The sequence below is a fragment of the Leptonychotes weddellii genome, chromosome 8, assembly GCF_054177405.1.
Source record: "Leptonychotes weddellii isolate Sample4059 chromosome 8, ASM5417740v2, whole genome shotgun sequence".
NCBI classification, from domain to species: Eukaryota; Metazoa; Chordata; class Mammalia; order Carnivora; family Phocidae; genus Leptonychotes; species Leptonychotes weddellii.
In genome coordinates, this window is record NC_138376.1 from 51501514 (window position 1) to 51528123 (window position 26610).

Sequence of the window (26610 nt, forward strand, 5' to 3'; positions counted from 1 at the left end):
CAGTTCTTCAAGGCTTCAGGCTATTAATCTCTTTAGCTATTGTGTATAATAAGAAGCCTTTACTGTCTGTTTTGTGGTTGTATTCCAAAACCCAGATTTCCCTGTCTTTAAAATGGAGACTATTGAGAATTTGACCAAAGCCCCTCATTTTTCTCATTAAAACCACACACATTATAAGGGACAAATGTCGATAGGTACAGTTGGTCCTTTTGCAGTCTCCACACATGGTAAAGAGTGCACATTCTGTGCCCATGCCCTGCTTAGCCTGCACCCATAGCTGGGAACAAGCATTGGCTGGTCAGTAAGGAATGGGGGTGGGAGTCAGAGCTGTTCTTTTTCCAGCTGTGTGATTGGATTAACTTGTGGCTTCAGGCAAACCATTCAAGATTCTAACCTAAATTTATCTGTTTCATCACAGGTTAGCCCTCAGGTATGTTAGGAGATTAAGCCAGGAGCACTTTGGATGCAGTCTGGTGACAGGTGTTCTATGAGAGAATCTTATAAATATTAACTACTTAGTCATAGAAACACTTAAAGAGAATGGAAAAGGAGAAGGCACTCTCCACCGAAGTGACAGTATGCTAATATTCCTGCCTCCCTATCGTTATTCAGAACATCACACTGAACCCATTAGTAGCTATTTGGTACATGTTTAAATTTAAATTAAACATTTCAATTATGCACTTATTCAATCATGCTTATAGTTTATCTTTAAAAGAATTTGAAGATGTTATAAATACAATCAAACATCTCTACACTGAGAGGTGAGATGAGCTAATTAATAAAAAGTAGAAAAAAGAAGAAAATAAGTGAGAACACCTATTTTGAGAGAAGCAACTACGTTTGAGTGAAAACCTTCTTTCTGAGAGACCCGAAAGCCTGTTTTATTTACTTGAGAAACATTTGTGTGCCTGGTTTGTGTGAGGTACCATGGAAGTTGACTTAGGTCAGGTTTCCGTAAAAGCAGAATCTAAGACGGAGTTCTTGTATACCTGGTTTTCAGAAGAAATCTGTAAGAGAGTGAAGGAAGCAGAAAAAGGAAGAGGAAGACTGCAGGCAAAAAATGTGCTTTCAGAAGTCTAGTTTTAGCCAGACCCCACAGGTAGCCAGAGCACCAGAGAATTTATTCCTACATTGGAGAATGGGGCGAGGCTTTGATACTCACCTACCACACTGGAAGGGGAAACGGGCAGTAACTTCTGAGGTATCTCCAGGCAAGGCAATTCCTGCAGACTAAGGCAAGCCTCTGGAGAGGAGCACACATGGAAACCATTGGCAGCCAGCACCCATGGTAGCTGGTCCCCTAGTCTGGCACCAACAACATCTGCACCCAGAAGTGGAATAAACACCATCCTTAACATCACCAGTGAAGAGCCCTCAATGGTTTTTGAGGAGAAGACACAATGAAAATGTTGATTAATATTAACCTCATCACGAGAGAAAGACAGAGATAGACAGAGAGTGTGAGTGCATGTGTTTTTTTGTTTTTTTTTTTAAAGATTTTATTTATTTATTTGACAGAGAGAGACACAGTGAGAGAGGGAACACAAGCAGGGGGAGTGGGAGAGGGAGAAGCAGGCTTCCCGCGGAGCAGGGAGCCCGATGCGAGGCTCAATCCCAGGACCCTGGGACCATGACCTGAGCCGAAGGCAGATGCTTAACGACTGAGCCAGCCAGGCACCCCAGTGCATGTGTTTTATATAGGAGCAAATGATAGAACTATTTTTTAGTCTAATCAATAAGTAATAGAAGGCTAAACTCAGCTCATGCTTATAAAAATAACGTGAAATGACCAGATGGGGCAGACATTAAGGAGAGAGAATGAGTGGAGACAAGGCAATGAATGGGCTTAAGTATCAAAAGTGGTGTCTAAAGTACCAAATCTGAAACAGTAATAGTGCCTTCCACCAAAGTAAAAAATACTAGAGGAAAACATTCTTTTGAAGATGAGTCAGTGTCAAGCCTATAGCATTCGAGCCGCCAACAGGATCTGCAAATGGAAATGCACCAGCCCCTTAAAACCTGGATTGAGATCATAAGGAAAAAGGTACAGTTTTCTGTTAGAAAGTCATCAGTTTATGGGTGACACTTAAAGCCACCAGAGTAGATAGGGTGGCCAAGGGAGAGTGTAGAAAGAAAAGAACTGAGGACAGAACCTTGAAATTAGGGTAAATTTATATACAGAGGTGGGTGGAAGGTGAATGAGAAAGTTAAAAGTACAACTGACCTTGAACAACGTGGGTTTGAACTGTGCAGGTCCAGTTTTAATTATATGGATTTCTTTGAAAAATACAGTCCTATAAGTGCATTTTCTCTTCTTTATGATTTTAATACTTTTCTCTAGTTTTATTGTAAGAATACAGTATATAATACATACGTAAAATATGTATTCATCGACCATTACTGTTATCAGTAAACCTTTTGGTCAGTAGTAGGCTATTAGTAGTCATGTTTTGGGGGGAGTCAGAAGTTACACACAGATTTTCGACTGTGTGGGGATCAGTGCCCCTCACCCCTGAATTGTTCAAGGGTCAACTGTATAGAGAAATGGAATAAGAGAAAGGTTTTGAAAAGAAGGGGATGGTCAACTGATTGGAAATCCTTTAGAGACATCAGGGAGGATGGGGTCTGAGGAAAAGCCTTTGGTGATCTGGAACAAGGCTGGTTTTAGAGTGGCTGTGCTGGGCAGAGGCAGATGTGACATTTTATGGGTCTTGGGAGTATAGTAGTTATTGAGAAAGTTAGGGGATTATGGACTATTCTTTTTAGAAGCTGAGGTATAAAAAGAGATGGTATAAGATCACATTCGGCGAGGTCAAGGAAAAGTTTTTTGTTGTAATTTTGTTTTGTTTTGTAATTGAGGACATTTACAAACTGAGGCAGGGAAGTCAGCAAATAGGGAGAAACTGCAGTTGCAAGCAATATGGGAAAATAATAAATAAAAGACCAGGCACGAGTGTACATATGAGTCAGCAGCTCGACCCTGAGGACACGTTGGAAGAGAGGAGGGACATGAGTGCTCCCTTTGGGGACAGAGTAGGAGTCAAGGCACTATGCATATTTATCTCAAACAGAATTTTTCAGCATAGATATGACTTAATAAAACTTTTGCTGTTTATAAGTGGCATTGGTCTCAAGATTGTTCGTGGTTTCCAGGCAAGTAAAATTTATAGGTACTACTTTTATCCTTCATAAACAAGTCCAACTCATTCAAGTAAAAGCAGCAAGAAATATAGAGACAGAGGAAGCCAAACTGAAAAAAAAAAAAAAAAAGCTGGAAGTGGAATAGGACATTGGGAGAAGAAAACATCTGTTATTGTAATTTCAGAATTTTGCTAGGTTCTTAAGCAGCTGGTGAAGATGTAGGCATTTCCTTCACCCTTACTATCTGTGCCTCTTTGCCTTTGTAAATTACCCATGGTATCGGACAAGAGCTTCTGTTATCCGCTGTTTGAATTTATCTACTTTGTTTTAGAAAGCCATTTTGCTAGAATACAATTTAACTTCTTAGAAAACTTGGTTTTATTGGTATAATGTAAATGATGTCAGAGTAATATATTGCCAAAATTAAATTGTTCTTATCTTTATTTCTTTTGGCAATTTTTCACTTTTTATGTCTCTATACACATTCCATAAACTGTCATTTATTTTTTTCTCAAATGATACAAAATTTCTGAAACATGCTAATCAAGGATAAGTCCCAAGCTAGGAAATGTCAAGGGACTGATTTACTATGTAAGTAGTCCTGCCTCTGTCTTTTTATCAATAAATCCTTGGGGTTATAGTTATACATTTTTGTAGACTATACTACTAATTTACTATGGGCTTAAAATCATTTTCATTGGAAGCTGATGGAAATGAATATGGTGTATTTCTTTGCAGTTGTTGCCATAGAGATAAAAACCTTTTCAAAGTAAAATGGGGATGGCATAAAAATTACTAATTCAAAAGAAGTTATGCTTCTAATTTAATATTGAAAATGGTGCACTATTCCCTTTCTTTTTTTATTTTGCCAAAATTGTGTGACTTGAGTGTGTCTAATGTACTTTCATTAGATAATTTCTAGTATAAGAAAAACTGAAGCAAAGAATGAAATAGGTAAATTCCCCACAGCATTTAGTGGGATGATACTTTCACTTTTAATCTTTTATTCTTAAAATTTAACAACATTCCTAATTATCTCCTCTCATGCTCCACCTCCATACTCCTTCTTTATATCTTGCTATTTAATTTCAAATCTAATTACCTAAAATGGATTTTCTTAAATACAAACAATTTGCTTTCATTTTATGCCACATTATTTCCAACAATTAGACACATTTTCTAACAATAACACAGTTACAAAGATAAACAAACCTATGAAACTTACTCAAATCTTATTACTGTTCATGTTCAGATTTTGGAAGTCCTATAGACTTCCCTTGAAAAATCAAATTAAGGCACTCTTGGAAAATATTCTATGACTTAGAATTGTTTTACTAAATGAACCTCATTTTGATTCTGTTACAAAAATGTCAGCAGCAACACTTTCTGGAGACATTGGAATGAGCTAAACCAACACTAAGACAGATGATTAATTAGGTGGGGAAGTGTCAGCCAATGAGACAAGACTGTGTTGGATGATGTGCCTACAACACGTCCGCATGGGAGAGCTATGTGATGGAGAAAGAGGAAAAAGGGACAAGGTCAGAGAAAACAGACTCTACCTTATCTTCATTTTCCTCCTAACTAACTCTGTGTTTGCTTTCTTTTAAAGCCTAGAACACTGTTCACCTAGCCAAAAGCAATATGGGTGGCTCGGTCATTGAGCGTCTGCCTTCGGCTCAGGTCATGATCCCAGGGTCCTGGGATCAAGCCCCGCATCGGGCTCCCTGCTCCACGGGAAGCCTGCTTCTCCCTCTCCCACTCCCTCTGCTTGTGTTCCCTCTTTAGCTGTGTCTCTCTCTGTCAAATAACTAAAATCTTAAAAAAAAAAAAAAAAGAAGTAGAAGAAAGGATTGTTCCCATAAAAAAGATAGGAGTTAATGAACTGTGGGTGCTTTGTAACACAATGCTATTCAAGTATGGTGCTCAGACAAGGTGATAACAGCACCATGATAAGTACAGAAATTGAAAATGCATGTTTAGAAACTTTTATAACAATTTAATATTGCTGTATATTCTAAACATGGTTATTGGACTCATCCATTAGGCCATAAATGAGTTGTGTGTTATTGAACCACATGGAGAGTAGCTGCCTACCAGTCAGGAGCAAGAGGGCCACATCAAAACATGGGACATTTTGAGGTTAGCTCGTCAACTGTAATCCACAAAAAAAAAAAAAAAAAAAAAGAGTCTGAGAAAATGTGATCATTTATTTTTATAAATTATTTTCAATTATTTTAAGTTTTAATCAAGTTAGGGAAGTAGAATTGTATTATTTATTTTTAACCCCAGCTAACTAATGGCAAAACAAGCTTCACAGGAGTTTTTGACACCCACGTATTTTCATTAGAAATAAACTACCTGCTGACCATGAAAGTGATTTCAAAGAAATAAAGATCAAAAAGAATTGGTATCAGTTTTATTAGGAAGTATGACCATTCATATATTGAGTTCAGTTCATTGATGGTGAAGTATGAAAGCATAGCATGTCATTTGCAGAGATGGACTGGCTCATGTAGCGATGAATCCATCAAAACATAAGCAACATTTATACACAAAACAGAAGTAAGTTCAAAAGCAAAAGAATTTTGAAATAATGAACGTTGATGTAAAAAGCCAACTGAAGTAAATGTTCAATACTTCATATTTAAACATTAATGCCTTGGAGATGTTTTAGAAAGTAGTACTGTAGATTGCTGAAACAAAAATAAACGTACAATTGCTGAGCTATTAGTGAAAGATGACATCAAAGATCTTTGCTTGGAAATATTGAGTGAATATGTCAAAGATTACATGGCTTGACATATTTTTTTAAAAACTAACTAATATCAACTCAAACAACAAATAAAACTAGCAAAATATTTTTACTACGTCTTGACAAATGCACAAGTAATGCTCATGTGACAATTTTTTTGGTATATGTACAATTGTAGATGATGGTGACAAAAGGAAGAATCTTTTTCTTCAGCTTCTTTGCCAACAAATATGACTAGCTCTGAGCTTTAGGAAAATATAAAGGATTACATTGTCTGCACATGTGGTTTAGAGTTCAACTTTTGTACAGGAGTATGTTTCGACGACACAGCTGCAGTAATAGGGAGGTATTCCAAGCTAGGGAGCTTGCACTAGAATGTAAACCAACACATTGCTTCCTTTATCAGGAAATTCTTGCTAACAAAGAAATATCAGCTAAATGAAACGTTAGGCTTAATGGCGTGGTAAAAATTGTTAATTTGTAAAGGTTAGTATGTTAAAATTGAGATTTTTAAAATTTTGAGATAGTACGGAAAATGGTCAAAACAGCTCTTCTTGCATACTGAGTTACGGTTATTGAGGAGAAAAAGTTTGTCAAGTATGTTAGAATTATAGAATCAATTCATTGTTTCTGCAAATTAAGAAACCAGTGGCTCAACATCACTTATCATCAGGGAAATGCAAATCAAAATCACAAGGAGATATCAGCTCACCCCTGTTAAGAGTGGCTCTCATCAAAAAAAAAATAGAGAGAGAGAGATAACAAGTGTTGGTGAGCATACTGAGAAAAGGGAACCCTTATGCACTATTTGTGGGAATGTAAATTGATGCAGCCACCATAGGTTCTTCAAAAAATTAAAAATAGAACTACCATATGATCCAGCAGTCCCGCTTCTGTGCACATATATCCAAAGGAAATGGAAACAGTATATTGAAAAGGTATCTACACTCCCATGTTCATTGTTGCATTATTCACAATAGCCAAGATACGGAAACAACCTAAGTGTCCATCAACAAATGAATGGATAAAGAAGACATAGTGTATATATACAACGAAATATTAGTCAGCCACGAGATAGGAGGAAATCTGTTTAGGACAACATGGATGGACCTTGAGAGCATTATGCTAAGTGAAATAAGTCAGACAGAGAAAGGCAAATACTGTCCGATATGACTTATTTGTGGAATCCAAAAAAGCTGAACACATAGAAAAGGACTAGAATGGTGGTTACCAGGGACTGTGAGGTAGGGTAAGCGAGAGAAAAAGAAGAAACCAGTTTATTCTCTCCTTTCAAAAAATGTAATTTGGACACTTTTATAGATTTGCTTTTTGCCTATCTTTAGTATTTTTAATAATATCCATACTTCCATGCAAAGGAAGAATGCAATGTATTTTTCAACAGCGGAAGAAAACTGAAGAGGGAAAACTGAAGTTTCTACAGATTGTTGCAGTATATTCCCATAGTTTTACAACCATTATTAAAGAAATAAGTGACAATATCCTACATCAGTGAAAATTATCAACAAATATTTTTAACATTTGATAGAAGGTTTTGAATTTTATTTTCCACCAGAAGAAGATTCATGCATAAACAAAGAAGATTCATATATAAGAATTCCAGGATGCTGGGGCACCTGGGTGGCTCAGTCAGTTGAGTGTCAGGCTCAGTTTCAGCTCAGGTCATGATCTCATGGGTCATGGGATGGAGCCCAAGTCAGGCTCTGCGCTCAGCAGGGAGTCTGCTTGAAGATTCTCTTCCTCTGCCCCTCCCCACCTGCTTATATGCTCTCTCTATCCCTCTCTCTCTAAAAAATAAAAATAAAAATAGAAGAATTCTAGGATGCCAAAATCATTTCTTTCATTGAAAAATAATTTAAATTAAACAAAAAATTTATAGGGTAGATTGCTGGAACTGGCTACAGATGAAAGATTAAAGATGAATTAAAAAAAATAACAGCATCATTTCATTTTTTTATAGAAGTTGTAAGGAATATTCTCCTGAGTTTGCTGAAGCCAGTTTGGAATCTCTTGTTTCCTTCTTATCAACATACCTCTGTTAAACTCATTTCTCTACTGAATATCAGTAAAACCAAACAATGAAGCACTGCAGATAAGTTATGCCCTACGAGTAGCATTGTCAATTCAACTTAGGTTAAATGTTAACAAACAAGAAACAAGCTTTAATATAAAGGTATTTGTTTGTTTTTTAGGGGGAGGGGCAGAGGGGAAGGAGAGAGAGAATCTCAAGCCAACTCCATGCCCAGAGCAGAGCCCAATGCAGGACCCGATCTCATGACCCTGAGATCATGACCTGAGCCAGAATTAAGAGTGAGATGCTCAACTGACTGAGCCACCCAGGTGCCCCTAGTATAAAGTTTCTATACTAAAACTTTCAATACTGATATGATTGTTTCATTTGTCTGAGTGTTTATAGGCACTTAGTATGGGGGATCACTATCTCACTCAGAACTTTTGTTTCATTATAATTGCAAAGGACTAAAAGTTCCAAGCATAATAGTGAATCCTTGTTATCATCATATATACACTTTTAACAATATGTGCAGTTTTATAAATTATTTTATTTTTCCCTGTTTATTTGATTATATTTACTAAAATTTTAATTTATGTCTATTGAATCCAATAGTAAACATGTCCTTATTTCACTTTTTTCTAGTAATTTGGTATTATTATATTTATAAAAGTACCAGTCCATAACAAATTGGAAATTTTAAAAACCAGTCCTCCACCACAGAGTTAGAGAAGTACTGATTTAGTAAGTTACATTGACTTTAGGCTAAAAATGTAACAAAATTTTTATCACCAGCAGAAAAATTCATTTTATTTAAATATTGCTAATTAAACATTTAAAATAGTTCAACCTTGTAATAATTAAGAGAAATGTGCACTGAGCCAGGTTAACGTATTTTACTGTCTGCTCTGCTTTATTCCTGGCTACCTATGTTAATTCTTTTGGAATCTAAGTACAAGTCAGGACAAGCAGAGGAGCTAAAAGTCATTTTGTAAATGGAGTTTCTAAAAAAGTATTCTAAGAGGAAAGAGGACTGTCCTTTCTCACTCTTGGTTGGTTTTCTCCTTGGGAAGAAGAAGATAAAAGGGAATGAATGGGTAAAATGTGAACAGTAGTCTGACTTAGCTTTGTAAGATCTGAGGATTCATTTTTACACAAAGGAGTTAAACACCCTAGAGCCCAATAAAAAGGCAATTATGTATTGGATTTAGGTGCATAGAGAGGCAAACAAGATACAGTTAAATGTATCCAGGTAAGGATCTGTAAGGATAACTAACTTGGTAGCTGAACTTTAGGCTCATGCTGACTGGTTTTCTTTAGGTAAGATGAACATGCCTAATTTTAGCATGGCTAAAGCTGACTTGGTCACAAAACTGAAAATTTTGGACCATCTCATCAGTTGTTGGTGCTATATCACACCAATAATATAATCTATATGTATGCAATATTACAGCAATATAAATAATATATATGGTAATTCTATATTATTATCCTGGTTACAACATCCTTCTCTGTTAAGGATTATTATCTCCATTTTTCAGAAAAGGACACTGAGGCTTAAAGAACTTAAAGAGCAAGTTAAAGAGTCACAGAGCAAGAAATTGGTAGAGTTGGGTTCTAACGCAAATCTATTGCTAAGCTATGGTTCCATAATAGCCGTTTTTCAAACTGTGTGAGATGATCCATTAGCAGGTCAGAAATCAACTTAATAGGTCCTAATAAGACTTTTTAAAAAAGGAATAGAATACAACAGAATATTCAAAAGAGTTTAACCAATGCAGTGGAAAATGCCTGACATCAGATGATACTGATTTTGTAACTGATACTGGTACAAAAGCTTCTCTGCCTCTTTGTCTCTGCCCAGCCCCTCTCTGGGGTTGCCTTGATTTATTTCCCTACCAACACTTTCAACTTTCCTTCTCTCCCCTGACCTACAACTTGTGCACATGAATGCTAGCTGGTAGGTAGAAGTGCTCCTTCTGCCATAGAATGGCCTTGGTGGTAGCCAAAGCAACCCACCCGCCTTGCCAATGGAAAGAGGGCCATTCATCACTTGATGGGTTCATACCTTATGTGGAGATCTGGTTGCTTGAGATTTTCATTAATAAAATGCTAACCTCTGCATCACTTCAGCAATGCAAACCCTTAAAGATCATGAGTTCTGGAGTCGCACAGACTGCTGGAGGAGTCCCGGTTCTGTGACCCAGGGAATGCCATCCTCTCTGAGCCTTGGGTTCTTCAGCTCTGTGGTGGGAATGACACTAACAATGCCTAGCCTGAAGTGATGATCAGAAAAACATATATGGAATGTAGCCAGGACAGGGCCTGTCACATGGCAGGTGCTTGTTAGCTGCTAAATGGGATATCATACTTACAATAGCAATTTCCAAGTGAAATCTATCAGTATTAAAACCAAGGAAAAGATTTAGTGGTTCTTTTAGCATCCCAGAGACGTTTGTGGATTTGTCACATAACACATTTGCCCTGAAGAAGTGCAACCAGTCAACAGGTGCTTGGCCGCTGAAATCCAGCCTGTGCCCCGCTAACCAACTGTGTGCCCCCTTGTTTGGCTATAGCCGCCAGGAGGAAGGTGTCTTTGTCTCATTAGCACAAAAGTACCCTATCAGCTAACTGTCTCCTGGGTCATCAAAGTCATTTAGTACTAGCCTATGGGAGCTCAGAAGTGCCATCTGGTGGACTTTTCCATTTAATAAAGTGCTAGATGAATAAACTTTTACTAAAATTGGCTCTCCCCAAAACATGTGTATTTCTAGAGGTATTATAGGACAGTTTGGGGAGGTTCTTCTCTTTGTCATCATATAGACACATGTGAAGTCCAGCAGCACATCAAGACTAAACTATTTATAGCATAGGTTGACAAAGTACTTTCTGAAATGTTTTATGGACTGCAAATGTTTCATAAGGAGTCTTCATGCTTTCTCTTTCCATTCCTTGATGTTATGAAATATGACAAAAGGCTTTTTTAAGGTCACTATATATGTAGCCTATTGAACACAGATACTCTGTTTCAAAGCTCTAAGAAACTGATACTTTGGATCAGTAGACCCAGATTTAATTTCAGCTGGCTCAGATTACATTTTAAATTCCATTTCAAAATATCTGCCATTATTGTGTTATTAGAGATACTACTAGTGTTTTATGTAACTGGAAGTCCTTATGATCCCCAATTAGGTGTTTTAAAATTTAGCTGCATGAATTGAAATATTGCAAGTGAGTTATGCTATTACAGCCCTTATCATATGTTACTAATCGAATTGACATTTTACAGGATGAAGTTTTTCTAACAGAGAAAAATAAATGGTGCTAAATTCCTGAATTCCTTGGGCCATTAGTTCTTTTCTTGGATGAAAGACTTGAGCAGCATTAGACCCCAATATACAAAACCTGAAAAAAAAAGAATTGAGACTTTGCCTCATATTATAATAAATAGTCTCGTACCTGTTGTACGTCTGTATTTTGCTACTTTGGAAATATTTTTCTTTGGAAATATTATCTACATACACACACACACACACACACACTCCCAACAAGGATGAGTACAAAATTATTGAGTACAAAAATATTGTTAAAGGCTATATACAAAATAATTTATACAAATTTCAAAATATGACACTATTAATATTTATATATATACACATATGTGTTTGTTTTTTTAAAAGAATACATGGACCACAAGGATAACATCAAACTCATTAAAGTTACACCTTGAGAGTAGTGAGGGAAACAGGACTAGAGGTGGTCCAAAAGTACTTCCATTTAATCTGTAACATTTTGTTTATTTTAAAAAAGATTTGAAGAAAATATTACAAATATTACCAGTTGTTAATTCTATATTGTGGGGAAAGTAATCATTTGTTATGTTACTCTTTTTATGTATCTGCATTTTTAAAATTCTCAACAAAATAATTTCAGAGTACTTAAGAGGGTTTTTATCTTGTGTTCCCTACAACAACAATATTAACAGAAATAAAAATAAAAACATCACTAGAGCCTAAAAATTTTTGAGACATAATTAATCCCACGGTTTGGGTATTGATCCTTGTCTAAAAGTATGGTAATGAATGAGATCACATTCTTTTTTTTCGTTAGCGCAAGCTCCTCATTTTTCCAGTATCTTTTCAACAAATTACACTTAATTCCATTTTAATTGTTAGCACAGTCCAAAAATAAGAACAAATATTTATTGAGCACCTACTGTTTGCCAGGTATTATTGTAGACATTGAAGATAGAACAATGAAAACAATAGACTGGGAGTCAGCAAACCACGCTTGGTCTAAATCTGACCCACTGTCTGTTTTTGTAAATAAAGTTTATTGGAACATATCCATGCTCTCCTTGCATATTTTCTATGGCTGCTCTACAACAGAGTTCTCCATAAATGCCTACCCATTCTTCGGTACAGAAAGTTCCAAGCTTTCCCAGAGAGGTTAAACTGCATGGGGGCATGGAGAAAGTCGAACACATTCAGATGTAGAGCTTGTAGATCAGTTACATTCTTGGCAAATATGAAGGAAAACTATATCCCAAATGGTCTTTTTAAAAGTTAGTATTGTGGTCACCTACTGGCTTAAAATAGAACCTTATATAGAATGTGCTAACATTACCATGTCACCGTGGCTGACTTATGGGTAAGATATGTGCACGGAAATAGTGGTAATCTGCACTCATCAGCTACCTAGTTCTCTTCTTCTCTGAGCACGGGTAAGGATTGGTTGGATGACAGGCAGAGTTGGAACTGAAGTTTTCGAATGTAAACAACATTTTGCCTAAGGAGGTGGTATTCATAGCTTTGGCCTTAGCCTCCCAACGAAATGCATATTCTATCCGGACTGTTTTTATTTGAATATAATTGACACACAATGTTGCATTAGTTCAGGTATACAACATAGTGATTCCACATCTCTGTAGGTTATGCTATGCCCACCACACATGTAGCTACCATATGTCACCATACAACGCTATTACAATGTTATTGACTCTATTCCTGTGCTGTAACTGTTATTCCTGTGACTTATTCATTCCATGAATATTCAGATTCACAAAGGACAAACTAGGGCCCTTACTCAGAGTAAAAGCTGAACTCCCTACAGTGGCCTACAGGGTTCTGCTCCACAGGCCCCGTAGACTCTACCTCCTCTCTCCTCTCACACCATAGTAGCCTCGCTGGCTTTCTGCAGTTCCTTGAAATTTCCACTTTGGGCCCTTGTACTTGTCACTTCCCCCAGATTTCCAGACCTCTTTGAAATCTTTCCTCATAGGTCATCTTTGCAACACAGCATTCTCTGACTTCTTCACAATACTCCCTACCCCCTTCTCCTGTTTTCTTTTTGGTTGCATCTGTCACTATTGACCACACTAAAACTTACTTATTCTGTTACTGTCTGTCTCTGTAATAGACTTTAAGCTCCATGAGGGCAGGTATCTTTTTATTCTGGTAGGGTGGATGCAGCTAAGGCTGAGAGATTATGTGACTTGTCAGGTTTGCTTAGCTCATAAATACAAGAGAAGGTACCAGTGATCAGATCTCTGGCTTCTCAAATAATGGATACTGTTTTCCATCCTTTCATTGTTGTTAAGCCAATGATCAGTTATTTTTGTCATAAATATATGAGAATCTATATTCACCTTAATTGAATATATACCTTTCTGTATAATATAAAATATGACCACAGACAACCAAGTATACTACGTATTTAAAGTATGCCAAAATAGAATTGCTATTCTAATCATCCGAAGCCATTTATATCCAAGTTTCACATAACTTCTAAATCTTGAAAATAATGGTGAATTATACTTTTTTCTTGGATCTCTTAAGCAACTTTAATTTTTTGTGTGTGGGGGGGGAAACCCTTATACAGAGGGAAGAAGAGAAATATTCTAATACTAGATTATAAGCCCATCAAGGGTAGAAGCTGTGTCTAATTTTCTCTTTAATCTCCAATAATCAACATATAGTAAGCACTGTAAGTAATAAGTAATAAATGTACAAACGCTTATTATTGATCTAAGATTATGTGTTTACTTTGTTTTCTGAATCATTTGTGTTTGTCATTGGCAGTTCATTTCTCACTAAGGTAGTAAACAAATCTATAGTTTTGATCATTTGCAACATTAGTTCTTCTGTAATTTTAGTTATTGTTGTTTCTGGAGGATTTAAATTACGGTTCTGTCTTCAGGAGCCCAAATATCCAAAAGAACCTATGAACTTTACCACATGGTTTTATGTGTAGAATCACAAATACAAACAATTGGGTTTTTCTCCTCACCTCTGGAGAGCTTGATATCAAATAGACACCATCTACGTGTGTTCTCTCCTTTGAATGGACTTAACTCCTATTTTTCGATAGATTTTACTTAAATAATCAGATAAAAATACTATATATAAGGAAAAGGTAATGACATAACTCCTTGCATTTATACTTTTTCCCAAGCTGTTGGTTTCTCAGCCATAATCCAACAATAAGGGCTTTTGTCTTTTATTAGCCTCTCAGGATTCATTTGTTAAGTCATTGGGACCTTTGGTCATCCATTACTTTAGGGCATCTTTGTAGCTTTGATCTTATATTTTAAAAGCCATCCAAACTATGACATTATTTTCCAGTAAGGACTCTAAGTTATTGGTTGATCATAATATAAAAGAGATTATAAACTACATTTGCATATTTCCGTGTATTAGTTTAAACATCTTTTTTTTTCCCCCTGCAAGGTCTTTCACTTGAGTTAGGCCAGCTAACTGACATATTGCTCATTAATCATACATATTAACTAGAGTAGTTAAAGTTTTAAAATCCAACGTACCATTCTGTCCACAGGGACTAGTCCCTGTTTTCTAAATGTGATGACATATGCTTCAGACACTGCTAATTAGGTCTTTCCCTTGAAAATTCATCCTGACATGTTTCAAGAACATTTTTCCCCCTTGAGTACGAGTTCATTAAATTATTAATATCCTTGTATAAGTCTTCCAGGATTACTTACACAAAGCAGTTTTCTCTATTTTAAAGCCAGAGTTCACAGTGAACAATAAAATAGATCTTGCATCCTTGTATATCTCCTTTCCTAGTCAAAAACAATGGGTTAGGCAAATATCAGAGAATAATAGATATTATATTCAGTAACATAAAATATTAATGGAAGATAAAAACTATTTTGTACATGTAAATGGAAATGTGTATTAGTCAGGGTTCTCTAGAGAAACAAAACCAAAAAGATATGTATACATAGAGTTATTTTAAGGAATTGGCTCACCCAATTATGGAGGCTTAGTAAATCCAGAATCCATGGAGTAGGCAGGCAGACTGGAGACTGGAGGGGCCAGTCTTTGTTCTATTCAGACCTTCAACTGATTGGACAAGTCTCAGATTATGGAGGACAGTCTGCTTATTCAAAGTCCACTGATTTAAATGTTAATCTCACCCCAAAAAACACCTTTACAAAAACACCCAGAATAATGTTTGACCAAATATGGCCCAGTCAAGTTGACACCTAATTTTTTTTTTTTTTAAGATTTTATTTATTTGACAGAGAGAGAGAGAACAAGTAGAACGGCCGGCAGAGGGAGAGGGAGAAGCAGGCTCTCTGCTGAGCAGGGAGCCAGATGCGGGGCTCGATCCCAGGATCCCAGGATCATGACCTGAGCCGAAGGCAGCCGCTTAACCGACTGAGCCACCCAGGCGCCCCAACACCTAAAATTAACCACATAAGATGCTATTTCAATAATCAACACCTGATTATCTGCACAAATGGAAGTGTTGCCATAAGCAACATAAGCTGTTGAGCTGCTGTATTAAATGATAATTTTGTAGTAGTTTTACCTTCCTGCCTATTATCTATGTAGACAGGCACTTAGATCACCCTCTATTATATGACTTTTTTTAAGATAAAACTTCCAGTAGCTTCCCATAATAATCAAAATAATAGAACTTAGAACCCTCATCATAATCTATGAGGGCCAGTATAATCTGGCCTGCCTACTACCCACCCCCCCCACCGCACCCCACAATGGGCTCGCTCCTCTCTAGCCACCTGTGTTTCTTGCTATTCCTTGAACAAGCCATACTCAGGGCTTATTTCTTGCTGTTCCCTCTGCTGGATGCCCTTTCTCAGACCTTGCATGGCTCACAGACTCACTTGGTTCAAGGGTCTGATTTTTCTATCTAAAACTGCACACCTCCCTATATAACTTTATTTCCTTCACTCTGCTTTATTTTTTTTATAATTCTTATTGCTATCCAAAATTCATATCTTTATTTTTTTAGTTATCAAATATGCAGTAAGTATAACATAGTGGTAATGATCAGAGATGATACAGCCAAGTTGCCTGGATTTCTACCTTTGCTACTTTCTAACCAAGTGACCGTAGGCAAATTGCTGTCTCTCACTTGCCTCATCTGTATGGCAGAGATACCTCAAAGATATTTTGAAAACTTAATGAATAAATAGATGTAAATTGCTTAGGATGGTGTTTGGCACAGAGTAAGGACCATCGGTTATCTATTACTATTATTGTTCCCAATAAAAGGACAAGATTGAAGATATTTCCAGAACATAGAAAAGGGTCTGGCTATATTAGGGGCTCAGTAAATGTTTGTAGAATGAATGAATGAATGAATGAATGAACAAATGAATCTGGGCATATGCTGCCTGAGAGTGGGAAAAATGTCCTACAAAGACACAGTTAAGAGGTGGCAGATGAACAAATGAAGAGTTTAAAAGTTGTAATGGAAGTTTTACATGCTTGAGAAAGCTGAATTGGGTAGGTTTTATGTATGAATCTGTATGTATATAGGCATGTATATATGTATGTATGCTGGGAACAAGATGTAGCTGGGATTTCTGCCTATAGGATAGATCCCTAAAGGGGATGGAAAAATCAAAGGAGAACATAAAAAGAATCCAGCAAATGACCCACCAACAGAGCTGCAAAGACCAAGTGGGACACTAGCTTTCCCAGGAAATCCTAACCTTATGCTGGAAAAGATTGGAGCTGAAGGAGAAAGAGACTGTCCGGAGAGACAGATTGATGAGGCTACATTCCAAATTATTTCTACCCAGTCGTAGTTTCAAGTGACATTGGGAAGTGCAGTTTAAAGAAATGTTAAGTAGTATTCAAATCAAGAAAAAATATATCCAGTATTGGCATAATGGCATGTCCTCAAGTGTTCAGTGTTTGAAGGTCATCAGTGTATTTCCCAATACTTAATCAAAAATCAAGCAAAAAATAAGGAGTAATGGGCTGGGAAATGCCTTCTAAGCACACTTGATTGAAAGGTTGTTGATAAATATCAGAGGAGAAAAGGACCAAAGAGGATACACATATCTGTCAGTACAGAAGAATCCAGGAAAATCTCTCCCTGTTTGAGAAGACATTTTAGGGTTTGGTCCCCCATCAGTCCACTGCTGAGGGTGTACAGATGGCTTCCTCCCTACCTTTCACTCCCATGCTGGTGACCGTCCTTCTCCCTCTCCCTCTCCCTAAAGAGAAGACTGAGGAGAGTTATTCCAAGGTAGCACACGATCAGGACAGGAAGGAACTTAATTCTCACTCCCCCACCCCGCCCCAAACTCCTAAGCTTACTCATAACCAAATGAACAAGTCTATCCAAATTGTTGTTATGAATAACTGTCCCTCCTCTCCTACTTTGAAGGCAAGATCCAGGTCTTAGTCATCTTAATGTATTTTCCCCTTGCACAGTATGGAAAACACAGTACGGTTTTCTTAAATTCACCCATCTTTTTGTTAGGGTTTGATTCTGAAGTCAGCTTTTAAATATCCAAATGCAGTTTGACCTAGCAAATTCAAATTGGTGAATTGAGAATTATGCCCTGAAAATTCTCTTTTGAAATCAGGTGACCTGTATAGTTCATCTTATGGATCCTCTGGAATTCTCTTCCATTACCAGGCAATTATTGGATAGCTGCAAAATGTATTCTTATGAATTTATTTGATGCTGGTTAATCAATTCTGCACATTGAAAATGCAGTTCTAAAAGTCCACCCCTGAGGGTACATTTCATCTTTTAAAATAGGCAACTCAAAAATGCTGAAATTATACCCTCTATGACTTTACGTTAATTGAAATCAAGATATAAAATGTCATTAATGATTTCTTTGTCCCAGTGCTGGCTGGTGAGGCTAAGTGTGTTCAGACTCTGACCTCTCTGACCACATTGTTTTTATTTTCACATTTCCGTGAAAGTAGACATGACAATTTATGTGCATTATTTTTCCATCTACATGTTGATTTTATCTACCCTAAATTAGAAATATAACAGTTCCCCTAACAAAGGTGAAAGATTAATTTTGGCCCTCACAAGGCATTCTGAAAGTGCTTAGAGATGTGGAAGTCCAGTGGCATCACCCTCAGACAAGAAAGGTAGTGTATAATGCCTGATTCCCCTTTTCTAGTCCGTAAGCATGCTTGCTGTGAATTTCCAGTTACGGAGGAAAAGAACATTTCACAGTGCACTTCCAGCATCCACCCTCTTAATGTGGTGCAAAGATGTGAAAATATATTCACAGCATGCTCAGGAAATTGTTTAGCCACACCCTACTGCTGCCCCACCCATGATACCAAGATGAGTCAAGTGCCTTGGCAGAGATTGACAATGGCAGGCATAGAAAACAGAGCCAGAAATTGGGCCTGAGAGAGTTGGTGGTTTGGCAAGGCAATCAGGAGTCCAAACAAATCCTAATGGAAGGTTGTGGTTGGCAGGTTGGAAGGTCCGCAGAAGTCAGGGTAGGTTCTGAGGCGAGGGCAAAGAGAAACAGGAGAGCAGGTAAGACCTCAGGAGACCCAAATTCCGAAAGACAAAGTGATAAGTAACTGGGACATTTAAAAATCTGCCTTGGTTGTGAGAAAATAAGAGAAACTCAACAATCACAGCAGCAAAGTAACCTAAATTGTGAATGATCAGGATACCCACCAAGGAAACCTTAATCCTGAGGATAATGGATTTTAAGATCTCAGATATACTTGGGCTTAAATTTTGGCCCCACCAATGAAGAGGAGAGTGATTTGGAGCTAGATGTTTAAACTTCTTTCTCTGTAAAGGGGTGACAGTACCACCCACCCACAGTAGCTTTGAAAAGACTGAGTAAAATAACATTAAGTCATTGCTTAGCACTCTATGCCTGGACCATGGCAAGCACTTGATGAATGGTAACCATTTTAATAATTGTTAGTCATAGACTTTTCTTATGTTTTTGTGGTATACCACGGGTAGCTCAGAGCACAGAGGGAAAAGTTGATTGTTGGTACATCCAATAAGAAGGGGGTTAAGAGGTCAGACTTTGAAGTTACTTATCTTCATGACCAAATTAGTAACAACATAATAACTTAATAGGAATACTAAACAGTGACTATAGGCATTACTGACCACAGACCAGACCATTTGGCTCAGTCCAATGCTTTGATGAAGTGTTATCATTTATTCAAATTATTACTTATTCCATTGTAGCTGAGGAGGTTTAGATAATATTGTCGTATTTCCAACTTGTTTTGAAAAGTCACTTTTCAAAAGTTACTCAAAGTCTGTACAAGGAAAAGAAAGGGACAAAAAGATGGGGAAAATGTACAATTTAGAAATTTTGAGATCTCACCCTAAATGAGGAAGGCAATATTGAGAATGGCATCACACTATGGATTCGTCTTTCCTTAACTCTAAACCTATTTCAAATCATTTGTCCATGCTGAATTACATCTTCTTCCCCTGTCCTTACAAGAGCCACTTGTCTGATCCCTGAAATAATGAGAACTTTATGACTAGAGTTGTTGCTGTCAGAGATGTATTTTTAGATATCTGTTAAGAAGTAAAATGCGTTTAGGATATTACGCATTGCTTACATAAGTATTCCTTTCCCATTTTTTTTCACATATCATTGATTGCAAAATGTGGTAACTTTTTACATCAGTCATAAATCTTATTTCCGCTCACAATGTAAAAAGAGACAACTAAACTTCCCAAATAGTCTGTAATGTTTTCCTGTGTAATTAACACCTCATTCACAGTTGTGGGTGCCAGTCAAGGCCCTGTCTCCTCTTCCTTGACATTTCCTTGATACCTTGTTCAGGCTGAGCTGATGCTTAAGAGTGTGCTAAATACACACACGGGAACAGGGAAATATTTGAGAGGAGCCAGCTGTATTAGCAAGATCTGGCAATTTAGAGAGACCACTTTCACATGTGTCTCCTCTGTGGGCTCGCAGTCTGCATACCATCCTTTATTTAAGTCCGATTACTGCTATCACCTTGTCTTCATCATCATCATCCTCATCAGCAGCAAAAACCATCTGTCAGATAAGTACCAGTAGCCCATTATTTGCATTCTTTCTCTTTTTAATGTTCCCGCAGGGCCAAGTGTTTATAAATCAAGTGACTAATTTAAGATACATGCGCTCTCATACTGCAAGTCATCCTGGAAGGATGGTTATTTTTAACTGTTGAAAATTTGTAGATGTCATTTATTTAAGTAGCCTTGTTTTTTTGTTTTTTGTTTTTTGGGGGTTTTTTTGTCTTCCTGACAATAGTGACCCTCTGTGGCCTTGCACTCAGCAAAAGCAGATGGCTGAAGTCATTAGATAATTCAAATAAAATCATTCTATTGTTGAAATCTCCTGGTTTCATTTTTTAAAAAACTTACTGTAACCATACATTCAGAAAAATGTATGCATCATAAGGATATACAGCTTGATGATTTTTCAGATATTGAGCACATCCATGTCACCGGCACCCAAGTTCAACACATCAGCGTCACCCACACCGTAAAATTCCCCTGGTGCTCTCCACCACTCCCTGCTCCCACAGCGGTAACCTTTCGTAACTTCTAACAGCATGGATTAACTTTGCCCGAGTTTATTCCTTTTATAAATTGATGAACACTGTGTTTGTAAGAGTCACTTGTCTTGTTGCATGTAGTTGTACTCCATTCATTTTTGTTGCTGTATAGTATTCCATTGTATGAATGCCCCACAATGTATTTCTTATATTTCTATGCTTCATGGGCACCTTGATTGTTATTTTGGATGAAAAAATTTCCACATACATAGTTAAGAGTTGGTTACACTTTTTAATTCATGCACAATCCATATTTTAGGTTTTCTTGATATACTATCAAACATTTTTAAATGAAAAAAAAATGTGGAGAATTGGGCAGAGGATGGTAGAAGAGCAGGATGGGAAGGAATTATTACCCACCACGTATTAGATGTCATGTCATGAATATTGTTGCTGTCTTTTATTGTGGAAAAATACGTATTATATAAAATTTGCCATCTTAACCATTTTCAAGTGTGTAGTTCAGTAGTGTTAAATACATTCACATTGTTGTGAAAAAGAACTCCAGAACTCTTTCAGCTTGCAAAACTAAAACTCTATCCCCATTAAATAACTCCCCTCTAACCTCTTCCCCCAGCCCCTGGTAACTACCATTCTACTTTCTGGTTCTATAAATCTGACTACTCTAGATACCTCATATGAGTAATGCATTCAGTAATCATACAGTATTTTCGTTTAGTAACTTATTTCACTATGCTTGTTTCAATTAGCATAACGTCATCAAGGTTCATCTATGTTGAAGCTTGTGTCAGAATTTCCTTCCTTTTTAAGACTAATATTCCATTGTATGTATATACCACATTTGTTTACCCATTCACCAGTTAGTGGACATTTGAATTGGTTCCACCCTGTGGCTATTCTGGGTCGTGCTGCTATGAACATGGATGTACAAATTCAAGAGCCTGCTTTCAGTTCTTTTATTTATATGCCCAGAAGAGGGATTTCTAGATCATATGGTAGTTCTACTTAAAAATTTTTTTAAGAATCTGCCTAATGTTTTCCATAGCAGTTGCAATATTTTGCAATCTCACCAGGTGTGAGTTAAGTGTTCTAATTTTTCCACATCCTTGCCAACACTTTTCTGTTTTGTGAAAGAAAGCCATCCTAATGGGTGTATATGGTAGGAATTGACAGATGATCTCTTTTTTTAATGCTTAGCAGGCATGTTGTGAGGTAGAAATATCAATTTTACAGAAATGAAATTTTGACACAAAAAATTTCCATAAAAGAAAAAGCTGGGACTCCAATCCAGGTGCTCTTGAACATTACAATGGGCTTTTTATTCACATAAATTCACATAATCACAAAACTAATTGGGCTTTTTTGTTCTAAGCTACAAGATTTACAAGATATTTGTGGCTCTACATGATTGTCTAGCTTTAAATATGAAAAAGAGCTTGAGGCTTAGAGTAGGGGTTCTCAAAGTGTGGTCTTTAGGCCAGCAGCATCAGCATTACTGGGAACTTTTTTTTTTTTTTTTGACAGAGAGACAGCGAGAGAGGGAGAAGCAGGCTTCCCGCAGAGCAGGGAGCCCCATGCAGGACTCGATCCCAGGACCCTGGGATCACGACCTGAGCTGAAGGCAGACGCTTAACTGACTGAGCCACCCAGGTGCCCCTACTAGGAACTTTTTAAAAATGCAAATTCTCACGCCCTGCCCCAAGACCTGATAAATCAGAAACTCTGGAAGTGGGGACACAAATCTGTTGGGCTTTTTTTTTTTTTTTAAGTATAGTTGATATACAATATTATAGTAGTTTCAAGTATGCAACATAGTGATTCAACACTCATATCCATTACAAAATAATCACCACAATAAGTCTAATTACCATCTGTTACCATACAAAATTATTACAATATTATCAACTTTCTTCTCTTTGCTGTACTTTACATCCCTGTCACTTATTTATTTTATAACTGAAAGTTTGTACCTCTTCATCCCCTTCACCCATTTCAGCCATTCTCCCACCCCCCTCCCCTCTGGCAAGCACCAGTTTGTTCTCTGTATTTTGGAGTAGGTTTTCTGTTTTGTTTTGTTTTGTTTGTTCATTTGTTTTGTTTTTTAGATTCCACATATGAGTGAAATCATATAGTGTCTTTCTTTCTCTGTCTGACCTGACTTAAGTCACTTAGCATAATACCCTCTAGGTCTATCCATGTTATGGCAAATGGCAAGATTTCATTCTTTTTTTATGGTGGACCAATATTTCAGTGTGTGTGTGTGTGTGTGTGTAATATATTCTTTGTTCATCTACTGATGGACACTTAGGTTGCTTCCATATCTTGGCTATTGTGAACAATGCTGCAATAAACATAGGGGTGCATATATCTCTCCAAATTAGTGTTTTCTTTTTCTTTAGCAAATGTAGTAGAATCAGTATGGTAGTTCTATTTTTACTTTTTTGAGGAGCTTCCAACCTCCACACTGGCTGCATCAGTTTGCCTTTCCACCAACAGTGCACGAGGGTTCCCTTTTCCTCACATACTGATCTATTTTAACTAGCCCTCCTGACGATGCTGATGTACAATCAGGTCTGAGCACCCCTGGACTTAAGTCATTAGACAAATATCTAAACCGCTGTCTAATAATCTTTACACTATTTCCAAACAGGAAACTTACATGTTGAGCACTTTGAGGTTTCCAGGGCAACCTGACAGGGTAAATCTGTTTTGTGCTTTATACCCCTGTTTTCAGAAAAGTGGTGGATTAGCCCAATTGTGATTATGCTGGAACAGTAGGTCCCCATCCACTTGGAGATCCAGCCAGATTCCAATTTATCACAATTGCTTATGAACAAATGGCCACCTGGGAGCAGGCATCCTAACCAGGAAGGCCATCCCAGCTCAGCATTTGTCTTTGTCTGCCGGGATTTTCTTCCCCACCCTCATCCAAGTCCCTACTTTTTGTCTCACGTTACAGTGGGTCTTGAGCAAGCCTTGCAGTGAAGGCACTGAAACAGAAGGAGGCAGAAGTGGGAACAACCATGAGACAGCCATTCCTCCCATGGAATCGCCCCCACCAACAACAGCCCTCGCCCCTGGCCCCGAGCATCCTCACACAGCTCCCTAGAGCCCTGTAAGGAAAAGAACAGAGGTTCATAGATCACACTTTCCTCAGAAAAACTGGAGGAATCTGATTTTAGTCCTACATGAGAGTTGTGGTTTATGCCTGCTATCTTGGCGTATGTTATTAAAAATACATACATAAATAATAAATAATATTAATATAAAATATTCCCCAAATTATCCTGACTTAAACAATAAAATTCACCCTACCAAAAATCTACATTATCCCTTAGGGAGGCTTTTGCCTTTCCTGAATGCTTGTAAGTGAAAAAACCAAAAGATGTTTTGGAGGAACAGGAGAATGGGAGACTGTTCAGTACAGCTGGAGACCTTGAATGGGAGGGAAGAAGACAAAGGAGTGAATTTGTGGGTCTCCTTGGAGAGAAGAAAGATGATGCCTGGGAGTAGGCCCACAATTTCTGTCACTACGATAGTTCAAGGCCACTCCCAGAATTCATCTTCTGGAGCTTCCATCATGTTTACCCTCCTGCTCTGTCCTGTCAGAGCCCCCTTCATAGATCACTGAAACTTAAGACTTAAGCTAAAGTCCTAAGTCCAAATGTACTTAAGGCATATTTGGCTGTATGGCTGAGAAAATGGGGACTGTGTTGCTTTGTAAAGAAAATCTTTAAAAAGTATTCCAATCAGTATGAGGGTGTAACTAGGAACTCAAGCCTACGAACCACGTTTAAACTGAAAGGACCATGCCATCTGAAGTTATCTGCTGCACACAATATGTTCCAGTAACTTAAGGGCCCTAAGAAATAGTTTCCCTGCATATCCGCCCTTAGCAAGGATGCGTAAACGAAAGCAGCATTCCCCCGTGCTCCTCCAGCATACACATCAGTGCACTCTGACAATTGTGAGGCTGACTTAAATGATCATGTAAATCAGCAGTGATATGCAAGAATTTGTTTGCTTGCCCATACCGGACTGAATTGTGACTGTTTGTACTCCTCATCCTAAGACATGCCAATGGTATGTTACACTATCGGACATTTGGTTTTCCTTACCCATTCACTCTGTGATAAAAGTTGATCAATAGTCAGCCTCATTTTCCCCACTTCCTGCCTAGATCAATAAACATTTCTCCTTTAAAGAAAGGAGAATGCACACAGAAGTTGATCCCATGGTTTTAACTTACCTCAACCTAAAAGAAAGAACCAATCACACACTTTGATGCCATTGATTTTGTTTCTTTGTGCTCTTGTGAATAAATAAATTACAGTGCTTCCACTTTCTAAGTAAACTTTTTATCATTGATTAGTCCTCAGGGTCTAATTGACTTACATTTACTAAAAGACCCAATATATTGATTTTCAGAATGTGTAAACTACAAGACCAGAAAATGATGTACATGGGTATAACTTTTAATAAGTATACAGACTATTAAATTATATATTCATTCCACTGTTACAGTTCCCCAAAGGAACTCCCAGGCTCAGATCTCTGCAACAGGCAATACATGAAAATACCACTAATTATATTTCCATTTTTGATAAAGTTTTAAAAAATTTGTTCTGTAGATGTTAGCTAGGATTGTTTATAAAAACAGCTGCTGTTTTTATATGAACTCTTGATGGTGCGCATTTAACTTACTACCTTCAACAACAGTGCAAGCATTTCCCACCCAATCATAGTGTGGTATGTGCTTGCTTATCTCTCAAAGTTTACTCCACTGGTTTAACTGACACTGGACTTCCCACCCCACTCCCAGCCTCGATGAAAACCAGAAAGAGGAAGCAACTTTGCCTGACACTTTCCGAGCAAGAAAATTAGTGAATGAAATGGGCCTTTCTGGGTTTATGTTTACAGTTCTCCCCCCAAAAAATGTTGAAAGATTAATCCAATACTTTTACTTTGTCAGTAGCCACAAATCTTAATATGTATTAATATACTACCAATATGATAATAAAATAATTAGTAACAATGAAGTAGTGACCATATTTATAAAACACGTGCAGAGGGGCGCCTGGGTGGCTCAATTGGTTAAGCGTCCAACTCTTGATTTCGGCTCAGGTCATCATCTCAGGGTCCTGAGACCAATCCCTGCATCAGGCTCCAGGCCCCACCTTCAGATTCTCCCTCTCCCCTCCCTCTGTCCTTCCGCCACTACCCACCCCCCCCCAGCTCCCATGCTCTAAAAAATAAAAAAAAAATAAAATATGTTCAGAAATGCTTCTTATTCAAAATATATGCTTTCAATACCTAAGCTTACATCCTTCTATTAGAAAAGGAAAAAAAAAATTTAAAGTAAGTTTATAAAAAATAACTAACTGCCTTTTAAATGATATTAGACACACAGTCACCTAGAGATGTTAGCACAATCTTATTTTTCTAACTCTTGCGATTGAAATTTAGCCAGTGGTCAACTTGGGAAAGTTAACATTCAATGTGATATCGAAGATTGATAAGCAAGGGGTATTTATCTTAGTTTAGTTAAAAAATAGCTTAACCATCCAAAGGGATGAAAAGAGCTAGTTGATGTGCTTTATACAATACATAGGATTATGGTATGGCTTAGGGTAGTGCTTTTCACACTTTAGCGAGCATAAGAGTGACCTGAAATGGTTTTAAAATGCAGATTCATGACTTCCTTCCCGGAGATTCTAAACCAGTAAGTCTAAGATGAAGCTCCAGAATGTGCATATGTAACACCTAATCTCACCCTCAGGTTACTCCTATGAAATTACAATTCAGACCATTCTTTGAGAAACACCAACTTAAGATGACAAATGCAGGTTTTATTGCATCCAAAA

General features: G+C 37.4%; 1 protein-coding gene across 1 annotated transcript in view; it reads left to right on the forward strand.

The window, feature by feature from the left end:
- LOC102728278 (uncharacterized) overlaps positions 1-26610 on the forward strand; it is a 249854-nt gene that overhangs the window by 175882 nt on the left and 47362 nt on the right. The gene's annotated exons all lie outside the window — the stretch shown is intronic.